Here is a 13,131-nt window from a genome sequence, read left to right as displayed (position 1 = left end):
GGCGCTGGGGGCACCAGCGCCGTGACTGTAGGAGGCGCCGCATGTGGGGGGCGCGCCACAAAGCCAGGAGGCGGGGCAAGAGAGGCGCGCGAGTGCCCTGGGAGAGGCGCCGAGGAGCCCGCGTCACCGGTGGCGGGAGGAACAGCTGGGGGTACCTGGTGAAACAGAAACACATGCTCATCAAAGTAAACGTGCCGGATGGTGAACACACGGTGGGAGACGGGATCGTAGCACCGATATCCCTTGGAGTTAGAGGGGTAGCCGATGAAGATGCAAGCGACAGATCGAGGTGCAAGCTTGTGAGAAGCAGTGTCGACGGTGCTGGGATAGCAAAGGCACCCAAAAATACGCAAGTCGTCATAAGACGCGGGCGTACCAAAGAGAAGATGGTGAGCTGCGCAGTTCCATCGTGGGCGGCAGGGTCTAATGTTAAGAAGAAGTGATGCAATGGCGAGTGCGTCCGGCCAAAAACGAGGCGGCATGTTGGCATGAAACAGGAGCGTGCGAATGCAGTCATTCAGAGTGCGAAAGACGCGTTCGGCTCGACCGTTCTGCTGTGAAGTGTGCGGGCATGTGAGGCGGAAAACTGTACCGTGATGCGACAAAAAGGTGCGGAAAGTGAGGTTGTCAAACTCTTTTCCATTGTCCGTCTGAAGCGCAAGGATGGGACGCCCAAACTGCGTGCAGGCATAGGAGTAAAAAGCCGTCAAGGTAGAGAGCGCATCTGACTTTGTACGCAAAGGAAAAGTTCACACATAATGAGAATAATCATCAAGAATGACCAGATAATATAAATAGCCCGAGTTACTAGGAACCGGAGAAGTCCACACATCGCTATGAATCAACTGAAAAGGAAAAGAAGCAATGGTGGTGAAATTATTAAACGGCAGACGAACATGTTTGCTGATTCGACAGGCATGACAAGTGTGATCCTCGATCTTATTGCAACTGAAACTGAAACTCCTAAGAATATGATGAAGTGTGACGGGGTTGGGATGACCCAATCGAGCGTGCCAGAGATCGACTCCAGCAGAGAGAGCAACCGGTGCGGTGGTGGTGGATGAAGGCGGGTGCACCGGATAGAGCTCATCGGGGCTGTCACATCGGTGAAGTACCATCCTGGTTCGAGCGTCTTTGACACAAAAACCAAGATCGTCAAATTCAACGGTAACAAGATTTTCACGAGTGAAACAACGAACATAAATGAGATTATTAATAAGATGAGGTGACACAAGTATGTTAGACAAAGATAATGGAGTAGAACTAGAAGGAAAAGAAGTGTGCCCAATGTGTGTGATAGGAAGTGTGGAACCGTCGCCGACAATGATGCGGCGATCGGTGGAGACAGGAATGAAGGAGGCAAGGTTACCAGGATGAACAAACATGTGAGCCGTAGCACCGGTGTCCATGTACCACTCACCACCTCCAGTGTAGTTATTCAGCGTAGGAGTGGCATGAAGTGCGGGGAGGAGCACCGGGTCCTAGGGCACCGGCGGCAAGGTCGACAAGGGGGACGGGGACGCCATGGGGAGGCCGTAGCCGCCGCTTCTCCATACGGTATGGGTAGCAGCCCCATCTACGACTGTGGTGCCGGGTAGGCCGGATGGCCCGCCGGAAAAACCTGCTGGCCAGCTGACAGATGCTGCAAGTATTGAGCGCCGGCTGGTGTTGGGGAACGTAGTAATTTCAAAAAAAATCCTACGTACACGCAAGATCATGGTGATGGCATAGCAACGAGAGGAGAAAGTGTTGTCCACGTACCCTCGTAGACCGTAAGCGGAAGCGTTGTGACAACGCGGTTGATGTAGTCGTACGTCTTCACGATCCGACCGATCCAAGTACCGAACGTACGGCACCTCCGAGTTCAGCACACGTTCAGCTCGATGACGATCCCCGAGCTCCGATCCAGCAAAGCTTCGGGGATGAGTTCCGTCAGCACGACGGCGTGGTGACGATGATGATGCTCTACCGGCGCAGGGCTTCGCCTAAACTCCGCGATGATATGACCGAGGTGGAATATGGTGGAGGGGGGCACCGCACACGGCTATGGAACGATCCGTAGATCAACTTGTGTGTCTATGGGGTGCCCCCCGCCCCCGTATATAAAGGAGCCAGGGGGGAGGAGGCGGCTGGCCAAGGAGGGAGCGCCAAGGGGGGAGTCCTACTCCCATCGGGAGTAGGACTCCCTTCTTTCCAAGTTGGAATAGGAGAAGGGGGGAAAGAGGAGGAAGAGGGGAAGGAAAGGGGGGGGCGCCACCCCCCTTCCCTTGTCCTATTCGGACTAGGAAGGGGAGGGGCGCGCGGCCCCCTCCTGCCTCCTTCTCTCTTCTCCCTCGAGGCCCATGTAGGCCCAATAACTCCCGGGGGGGTTCCGGTAACCTTCCGGTACTCCGGTAAAATGCCGATTTCACCCGGAACGATTCCGATGTCCAAATATAGGCTTCCAATATATCGATCTTTATGTCTCGACCATTTCGAGACTCCTCGTTACGTCCGTGATCACATCCTGGACTCCGAACAAACTTCAGTACATCAAAACTTATAAACTCATAATAAAACTATCATCATAACGTTAAGCATGCGGACCCTACGGGTTCGAGAACTATGTAGACATGACCTAGAACTATTCTCGGTCAATAACCAATAGCGGAACCTGGATGCCCATATTGGCTCCTACATATTCTACGAAGATCTTTATCGGTCAAACCGCATAACAACATACATTGTTCCCTTTGTCATCGGTATGTTACTTGCCCGAGATTTGATCGTCGGTATCCAATACCTAGTTCAATCTCGTTACCGGCAAGTCTCTTTACTCGCTCCGTAATGCATCATCCCGTAACCAACTCATTTGGTCACATTGCTTGCAAGGCTTATAATGATGTGCATTACCGAGAGGGCCGAGAGATACCTCTCCGACAATCGGAGTGACAAAACCTAATCTCGAAATACGCCAACTCAACATGTACCTTCGGAGACACCTGTAGTACTCCTTTATAATCACCCAGTTACGTTGTGACGTTTGGTAGTACCCAAAGTGTTCCTCCGGTAAACGGGAGTTGCATAATTCTCATAGTTACAGGAACATGTATAAGTCATGAAGAAAGCAATAGCAATATACTAAACGATCAAGTGCTAGGCTAACGGAATGGGTCATGTCAATCACATCATTCTCCTAATGATGTGATCCCATTAATCAAATGACAACACATGTCTATGGTTAGGAAACATAACCATCTTTGATTAATGAGCTAGTCAAGTAGAGGCATACTAGTGACTATATGTTTGTCTATGTATTCACACATGTATCATGTTTCCGGTTAATACAATTCTAGCATGAATAATAAACATTTATCATGATATGAGGAAATAAATAATAACTTTATTATTGCCTCTAGGGCATATTTCCTTCAGTCTCCCACTTGCACTAGAGTCAATAATCTAGATTACACAGTAATGATTCTAACACCCATGGAGTCTTGGTGCTGATCATGTTTTGCTTGTGAGAGTGGCTTAGTCAACGGGTCTGCAACATTCAGATCCGTATGTATCTTGCAAATCTCTATGTCTCCCACTTGGACTTGGTCCCAAATGGAATTGAAGCGTCTCTTGATGTGCTTGGTCCTCTTGTGAAATCTGGATTCCTTTGCCAAGGCAATTGCACCAGTATTGTCACAGAAGATTTTCATTGGTCCCGATGCACTAGGTATGACACCTAGATCGGAAATGAACTCTTTCGTCCAGACTCCTTCATTTGTTGCTTCCGAAGCAGCTATGTACTCCGCTTCACATGTAGATCCCGCCACGACGCTTTGTTTAGAACTGCACCAACTTACAGCTCCACCGTTTAATAAAAACACGTATCCAGTTTGCGATTTAGAATCGTCCGGATCAGTGTCAAAGCTTGCATCGATGTAACCATTTATGACTAGCTCTTTGTCACCTCCATATACGAGAAACATATCCTTAGTCCTTTTCAGGTATTTCAGGATGTTCTTGACCGCTGTCCAGTGATCCACTCCTGGATTACTTTGGTACCTTCCTGCCAAGCTTATTGCTAAGCATACGTCAGGTCTGGTACATAGCATTGCATACATGATAGAGCCTATGGCTGAAGCATAGGGAACATCTTTCATTTTCTCTCTATCTTCTGCTATGGTCGGGCATTGAGTTTGACTCAACTTCACACCTTGTAGTACGGGCAAGAACCCTTTCTTTGCCTGATCCATTTTGAACTTTTTCAAAATTTTATCAAGGTATGTGCTTTGTGAAAGTCCTATTAAGCGTCTTGATCTATCTCTATAGATCTTGATTCCCAATATGTAAGCAGCTTCATCGAGGTCTTTCATTGAAAAACTTTTATTCAAGTATCCCTTTATGCTATCCAGAAATTCTATATCATTTCCAATTAATAATATGTCATCTACATATAATATCAGAAATGCTACAGAGCTCCCACTCACTTTCTTGTAAATACAGGCTTCTCCAAAAGTCTGTATAAAACCATATGCTTTGATCACACTATCAAAGCGTTTATTCCAACTCCGAGATGCTTGCACGAGTCCATATATGGAACGCTGGAGCTTGCACACTTTGTTAGCACCTTTTGGATCAATAAAACCTTTTGGCTGCATCATATACAACTCTTCTTCCAGAAATCCATTCAAGAATGCAGTTTTGACATCCATTTGCCAAATTTCATAATCATGAAATGCAGCAATAGCTAACATGATTCGGACAGACTTAAGCATCGCTACGGGTGAGAAAGTCTCATCATAATCAACTCCTTGAACTTGTCGAAAACCTTTCGCAACAAGTCGAGCTTTATAGACAGTTACATTACCATCAGCGTCAGTCTTCTTCTTAAAGATCCATTTATTCTCAATTGCTTGCCGATCATCGGGCAAGTCAACCAAAGTCCATACTTTGTTTTCATACATGGATCCCATCTCAGATTTCATGGCCTCTAGCCATTTTGCGGAATCTGGGCTCATCATCGCTTCGTCATAGTTCGTAGGTTCATCATGGTCAAGCAACATGACTTCCAGAATTGGATTACCTACCACTCTGGTGCGGATCTTACTCTGGTAGACCTACGAGGTTCAGTAGAAACTTGATCTGAAGTTTCATGATCAATATCATTAGCTTCCTCACTAATTGGTGCAGTTGTCACAGGAACCAGTTCTTGTGATGAACTACTTTCCAATAAGGGAGTAGATACAGTTATCTCATCAAGTTCTACTTTCCTCCCACTCACTTCTTTCGAGAGAAACTCCTTCTCTAGAAAGGATCCGATTTTAGCAACGAAAATCTTGCCCTCAGATCTGTGATAGAAGGTGTACCCAATAGTCTCTTTTGAGTATCCTATGAAGACACATTTCTCCGATTTGGGTTCGAGCTTATCTGGTTGAAGTTTCTTCACATAAGCATCGCAGCCCCAAACTTTAAGAAACGACAACTTTGGTTTCTTGCCAAACCACAGTTCATAAGGTGTCGTCTCAACGGATTTTGATGGTGCCCTATTTAACGTGAATGCGGCCGTCTCTAAAGCATAACCCCAAAACGATAGCGGTAAATCAGTAAGAGACATCATAGATCGCACCATATCTAGTAAAGTACGATTATGATGTTCGGACACACCATTTCGTTGTGGTGTTCCGGGTGGCGTGAGTTGCGAAACTATTCTGCATTGTTTCAAGTGTAGACCAAACTCGTAACTCAAATATTCTCCTCCACGATCAGATCGTAGAAATTTTATTTTCTTGTCACGATGATTTTCCACTTCACTCTGAAATTCTTTGAACTTTTCAAATGTTTCAGACTTGTGCTTCATCAAGTAGATATACCCATATCTGCTCAAATCATCTGTGAAGGTGAGAAAATAACGATACCCGCTGCGAGCCTCAACATTCATTGGACCACAAACATCAGTATGTATGATTTCCAACAAATCAGTTGCTCGCTCCATAGTTTCGGAGAACGGCATTTTAGTCATCTTGCCCATGAGGCACGGTTCGCAAGTACCAAGTGATTCATAATCAAGTGATTCCAAAAGCCCATCAGTATGGAGTTTCTTCATGCGCTTTACACCGATATGACCTAAACGGCAGTGCCACAAATAAGTTGCACTATCGTTATCAACTCTGCATCTTTTGGTTTCAACAATATGAATATGTGTATCACTACTATCGATATTCAATAAAAATAGACCACTTTTCAAGGGTGCATGACCATAAAAGATATTACTCATATAAATAGAACAACCATTATTCTCTGATTTAAATGAATAACTGTCTCGCATCAAACAAGATCGAGATATAATGTTCATGCTCAACACTGGCACCAAATAACAATTATTTAGGTCTAAAACTAATCCCGATGGTAGATGTAGAGGTAGCGTGCCGACCGCGATCACATCGACTTTGGAACCATTTCCCACGCGCATCGTCACCTCGTCCTTAGCCAATCTTCGCTTAATCCGTAGTCCCTGTTTCGAGTTGCAAATATTAGCAACAGAACCAGTATCAAATACCCAGGTGCTACTGCAAGCATTAGTAAGGTACACATCAATAACATGTATATCACATATACCTTTGTTCACTTTGCCATCCTTCTTATCCGCCAAATACTTGGGGCAGTTCCGCTTCCAGTGTCCAGTCTGCTTGCAGTAGAAGCACTCAATTTCAGGCTTAGGTCCAGACTTGGGTTTCTTATCTTGAGCAGCAACTTGCTTGCTGTTCTTTTTGAAGTTCCCCTTCTTCTTCCCTTTGCCTTTTTTCTTGAAACTGGTGGTCTTGTTAACCATCAACAGTTGATGCTCCTTCTTGATTTCTACCTCTGCGGCTTTTAGCATCGCGAAGAGCTCGGGAATAGTCTTGTTCATCCCTTGCATATTATAGTTCATCACGAAGCTCTTGTAGCTTGGTGGCAGTGATTGAAGAATTCTGTCAATGACACTATCATCAGGAAGATTAACTCCCAGTTCAATCAAGTGATTATTATATCCAGACATTTTGAGTATATGTTCACTGACAGAACTATTCTCCTCCATCTTGCATCTATAGAACTTATTGGAGACTTCATATCTCTCAATCCGGGCATTTGCTTGAAATATTAACTTCAACTCCTGGAACATCTCATATGCTCCATGACGTTCAAGACGTCGTTGAAGACCCGGTTCTAAGCCGTAAAGCATGGCACACTGAACTATCGAGTAGTCATCAGCTTTGCTCTGCCAGACGTTTTTAACGTCATCAGTTGCATCAGCAGCAGGCCTGGCACCCAACGGTGCTTCCAGGACGTAACTTTTCTGTGCAGCAATGAGGATAATCCTCAGGTTACGGACCCAGTCCGTGTAATTGCTACCATCATCTTTCAACTTTGCTTTCTCAAGGAACGCATTAAAATTCAACGGAACAACAGCACAAGCCATCTATCTACAAACAAACATAGACAAGCAAAATACTATCAGGTACTAAGTTCATGATAAATTTAAGTTCAATTAATCATATTACTTAAGAACTCCCACTTAGACAGACATCTCTCTAGTCATCTAAGTGATCACGTGATCCAAATCAACTAAACCATGTCCGATCATCACGTGAGATGGAGTAGTTTCAATGGTGAACATCACTATGTTGATCATATCTACTATATGATTCACGTTCGACCTTTTGGTCTCCGTGTTCCGAGGCCATATCTGTATATGCTAGGCTCGTCAAGTATGACCTGAGTATTCCGCGTGTGCAACTGTTTTGCACCCGTTGTATTTGAACGTAGAGCCTATCACACCCGATCATCACGTGGTGTCTCAGCACGAAGAACTTTCGCAACTGCATACTCAGGGAGAACACTTCTTGATTATTAGTGAGAGATCATCTTAAAATGCTACCGTCAATCAAAGCAAGATAAGATGCATAAAGGATAAACATCACATGCAATCAATATAAGTGATATGATATGGCCATCATCATCTTGTGCTTGTGATCTCCATCTTCGAAGCACCGTCGTGATCACCATCGTCACCGGCGCGACACCTTGATCTCCATGTAGCATCGTTGTCGTTATGCCACCTATTGCTTCTACGACTATCGCTACCGCTTAGAGATAAAGTAAAGCAATTACAGGGCGTTTGCATTTCATACAATAAAGCGACAACCATATGGCTCCTACCAGTTGCCGATAACTTCGGTTACAAAACATGATCATCTCATACAATAAAATATAGCATCACGTCTTGACCATATCACATCACAACATGCCCTGCAAAAACAAGTTAGACATCCTCTACTTTGTTGTTGCAAATTTTCCGTGGTTGCTATGGGCTTTAGCAAGAACCGTTCTTACCTACGCATAAAAACCACAACGATAGTTCGTCAAGTTGGTGCTGTTTTAACCTTCGCAAGGACCGGGCGTAGCCACACTCGATTCAGCTAAAGTGAGAGAGACGGACACCCGCCAGCCACCTTTAAGCATGAGTGCTCGTAACGGTGAAACCAGTCTCGCGTAAGCGTACGCGTAATGTCGGTCCGGGCCGCTTCATCTCACAATACCGCCGAACCAAAGTATGACATGCTGGTAAGCAGTATGACTTGTATCGCCCACAACTCACTTGTGTTCTACTCGTGCATATAACATCAACGCATAAAACCTAGGCTCGGATGCCACTGTTGGGGAACGTAGTAATTTCAAAAAAATTCCTACGTACACGCAAGATCATGGTGATGGCATAGCAATGAGAGGAGAGAGTGTTGTCCACGTACCCTCGTAGACCGTAAGCGGAAGCGTTATGACAACGCGGTTGATGTAGTCGTACGTCTTCACGATCCGACCGATCCAAGTACCGAACGTACGGCACCTCCGAGTTCAGCACACGTTCAGCTCGATGACGATCCCCGGGCTCCGATCCAGCAAAGCTTCGGGGATGAATTCCGTCAGCACGACGGCGTGCTGACGATGATGATGCTCTACCGGTGCAGGGCTTCGCCTAAACTCCGCGACGATATGACCGAGGTGGAATATGGTGGAGGGGGGCACCGCACACGGCTAAGGAACGATCCGTAGATCAACTTGTGTGTCTATGGGGTGCCCCCCGCCCCCGTATATAAAGGAGCCAGGGGGGAGGAGGCGGCCGGCCAAGGAGGGCGCGCCAAGAGGGGAGTCCTACTCCCACCGGGAGTAGGACTCCCTTCTTTCCTAGTTGGAATAGGAGAAGGGGGAAAGAGGAGGAAGAGGGGAAGGAAAGGGGCGGCGCCGCCCCCCTTCCCTTGTCCTATTCGGACTAGGAAGGGGAGGGGCGCGCGGCCCCCTCCTTCCTCCTTCCTTCTTCTCCCTCGAGGCCCATGTAGGCCCAATAACCCCCCGGGGGGTTCCAGTAACCTCCCGGTACTCCGGTAAAATGCCGATTTCACCCGGAACGATTCCGATGTCCAAATATAGGCTTCCAATATATCGATCTTTATGTCTCGACCATTTCGAGACTCCTCGTTACGTCCGTGATCACATCCGGGACTCCGAACAAACTTCGTTACATCAAAACTTATAAACTCATAATAAAACTGTCATCGTAACGTTAAGCGTGCGGACCCTACGGGTTCGAGAACTATGTAGACATGACCTAGAACTATTCTCGGTCAATAACCAATAGCGGAACCTGGATGCCCATATTGGTTTCTACATATTCTACGAAGATCTTTATCGGTCAAACCGCATAACAACATACGTTGTTCCCTTTGTCATCGGTATGTTACTTGCCCGAGATTTGATCGTCGGTATCCAATACCTAGTTCAATCTCGTTACCGGCAAGTCTCTTTACTCGTTCCGTAATGCATCATCCCGTAACCAACTCATTTGGTCACATTGCTTGCAAGGCTTATAATGATGTGCATTACCGAGAGGGCCCAGAGATACCTCTCCGACAATCGGAGTGACAAAACCTAATCTCGAAATACGCCAACTCAACATGTACCTTCGGAGACACCTATAGTACTCCTTTATAATCACCCAGTTACGTTGTGACGTTTGGTAGTACCCAAAGTGTTCCTCCGGTAAACGGGAGTTGCATAATTCTCATAGTTACAGGAACATGTATAAGTCATGAAGAAAGCAATAGCAATATACTAAACGATCAAGTGCTAGGCTAACGGAATGGGTCATGTCAATCACATCATTCTCCTAATGATGTGATCTCATTAATCAAATGACAACACATGTCTATGGTTAGGAAACATAACCATCTTTGATTAATGAGCTAGTCAAGTAGAGGCATACTAGTGACTATATGTTTGTCTATGTATTCACACATGTATCATGTTTCCGGTTAATACAATTCTAGCATGAATAATAAACATTTATCATGATATGAGGAAATAAATAATAACTTTATTATTGCCTCTAGGGCATATTTCCTTCAGCTAGCTGCTGCCCAACGGGCGGGTGCTGGCCTGCTGGCGACCCCCACTAGTACCCGTACATAGGATTCCCGTATGTGGGAACGGGCGCATCGAACGTCCCACACAACAGCAAGGGGACGACGGGCAGAGGCGGCGCCGGCGACGGGGCGATGATGGACTGGCCGGAGAGCGCCGACGGTGGTGGGGCCGCGCCTTAGGACGCTGGTGACGTAGCCGCGCCAGAGGGCCCGTAGCGGGACTGGCCGGAGAGCGGCGGCAGCGGCGGGGCCGCGCCGTAGGACGCCGGCGGCGGAGCCGCACCAGAGGGCCCGTAGCGGGACCGGCCGGAGAGCGCTGGCGGTGGCGGGGCCGCGCCGTAGTACGCCGGCGGCAGAGCCGCGCCAGAGGGTGCCGTTGGCGGGACGGCAGAGGCGGCGGCGGACGGGCCGGACGCCATCGGGGGGAAAGAGTTTTCCGTACGGTTGTGGTGATGTGGTTGATTGCTCGGGCGTTCGCTAGCTGCGCGGCACCGTCCAGGTCCGAGCTGCAATGTTGCATGTACGTATTCCCCGTGCATGCTTGCATGCACGTACGTGTATGTGCACCGTACGGAGCTATGCGGCGGCAGGCGGCTAGAGCTAGCGATGGATGCGGCTGGATTGAGCTAGCGATGCGGGTGCAGTGGGGCCAGCGATGCGATCGGGCAGCGGGCGGTCAAAGCGGCAACAGCGATCGGCGTGAGCAGCAGCAGGCGACGCGCGGGCAGTGAAAGCTAGCGACGCGCGCGGCTGATGGTGTTGCGATGGATCGGCTGGCGGCGGCGCGATGGATCGGGAGCTAGCTACGCGCGCGGCTGGGAGTTGGAGCGGCGGCCGGCTGGGTGGTGGCGGCGGCGGCCGGCGCGAGGAGACGCGCGGCGGCGGCGACGGTGAAAGCGAGAACGAAACCTAAAAAAATGATATCATGTAGAATATGTAAATTGCATGATGTATTGCTCTTCGTGCATAGGCACGTATATATGATGTACAAAGGTGGATCACCGACCTCAACTATACAAAGAACTAGGAGGCAGGTCCAATACACAATATGCACATAACACATATGCTCAACATTCAAGATAATCATGTGCACGCGTAGCTAGTCAATGATCTTGTGGAGCATATGTGGAAGACCCGCAGTGGAAACCAAAGAGCTGATGTTTAAGTTGTGCATTTAAAATAAATTTTATGTAAAACCTATGTATTTTTTATACCAACATTTGTCATTTATGTGTGACATGCTCGTGTATAAGCAACGTGTATAAATTTGAGAGTCCTTATTTAACATATACGGATGCCAGACATGATATACAAGGGGCTTTCCAGATGCGTCCGTAGACGCTTGAGATGCCGGATTTGTCAAAGTCTGGCCGTATATTTTGTTTTTAGGGTAGTCAGGCCGTAGATGCTCTAAAGTGGAGAGGCTGTGATAATATTATGTGTGATGAGTGTGGGAGAGACAAAGGGCTTTGAATAGGCCTGGCCCGTGGCCCACGAGACAGGAAATGTACTCCCTACGCGTAGCAGTGTCAACCGTTGCACAGGTAGCTGACAGTTCCCGCCTTGATTATCGGCACAGAGGACCCCCGGGGACCAGGACAACGGGCCAAGGGTGCATGCATGGCGATGGCAATACACTGGGTCCGGGTGCGTGGGCCGGACCGACCGGCGCCTTGTCTCGTGCAGTCCTGGAGTTAGCGCAATGCACAGAGAGCCGCCTCGATCCACCTCTCTCTGCTCTTTCAATCAAGAAGAAAACGATAGGTGTGGTGGGGTCAGAACGCTGTGCGCGATTTGTGCGTCCGTGTATACAGGCTCTGGTCCACCACTGTGCCCTGTGCGCCTCTGTAGGCTGGCTGTAGCAACGAATCGTACCAGTACGTGATGATGGATAGCTGCCTGCTGCTTCCCCATCGCATCCGATCCCTATTCGAGTAGTGCTAGTCGCTTTGGGTTTTTCTTTTCTTTTGACAAGAAAATAAAAGAAACCCTATTCGCATGCATAGTCGTGGAGTACGTACGTACGCGCCCCAAAACTGAGCAGGCCAGGCCCATTAATTGGACGTGTCAACCCACTATGCATGCACATACACACACACCGAGAGCTACAGCTAGCTGCTGCTGGCCAGCTAGACACTGTGCGGTGGATCGGTGCGTCATACGCATGAACATGTGCTGAGCATGTGTGACCGACTGCGCCAACTGTGCACGGCACCGTGGGGAGCGGCCCGAGAACCGTACACGTACCAGCGGCGCGTGTGGCGTCGGCATGGGCGTCGTGAAAACCATCATGATCATTGCGGCTTGCTGGTTCGTCGGGGTACGGCGAGCCCAGACCCATGCATGCATGCATGCATCCACGATGCACAGGTTCGCCAGTACCGCATCATTTGCGTGAACTGTGCACCCAATCTGCATCGCTCACTGATTGATGTGGATCCATACGGCTAGGCACGTAGCTTAGCTCTGGGCTTTCCGAGGCCATGGGCCATGGCCAGCAATGTACTCGAGCTACACAGTGCTCTTCCAAGGACCGATCGTGCTGCGTTATGGGCGAGATCACGACCGCTCGGGGGACCCTGCAAACGTACAAGTACTCATACTGCGGCCACGTAACAGGATTGCAGTTAATAGTTATTGAGCCGGGCAGCTAGCGCTGATGAAGAAGCTAGTAACAAAGGACGCGCAGTATCATTAAAAC

The sequence above is a fragment of the Triticum dicoccoides genome, chromosome 2B (genome assembly GCF_002162155.2).
Source record: "Triticum dicoccoides isolate Atlit2015 ecotype Zavitan chromosome 2B, WEW_v2.0, whole genome shotgun sequence".
Taxonomy (NCBI): domain Eukaryota; kingdom Viridiplantae; phylum Streptophyta; class Magnoliopsida; order Poales; family Poaceae; genus Triticum; species Triticum dicoccoides.
The sequence above is the reverse complement of the archived record's forward strand: the minus strand, read 5'-3'. Positions refer to the sequence as shown.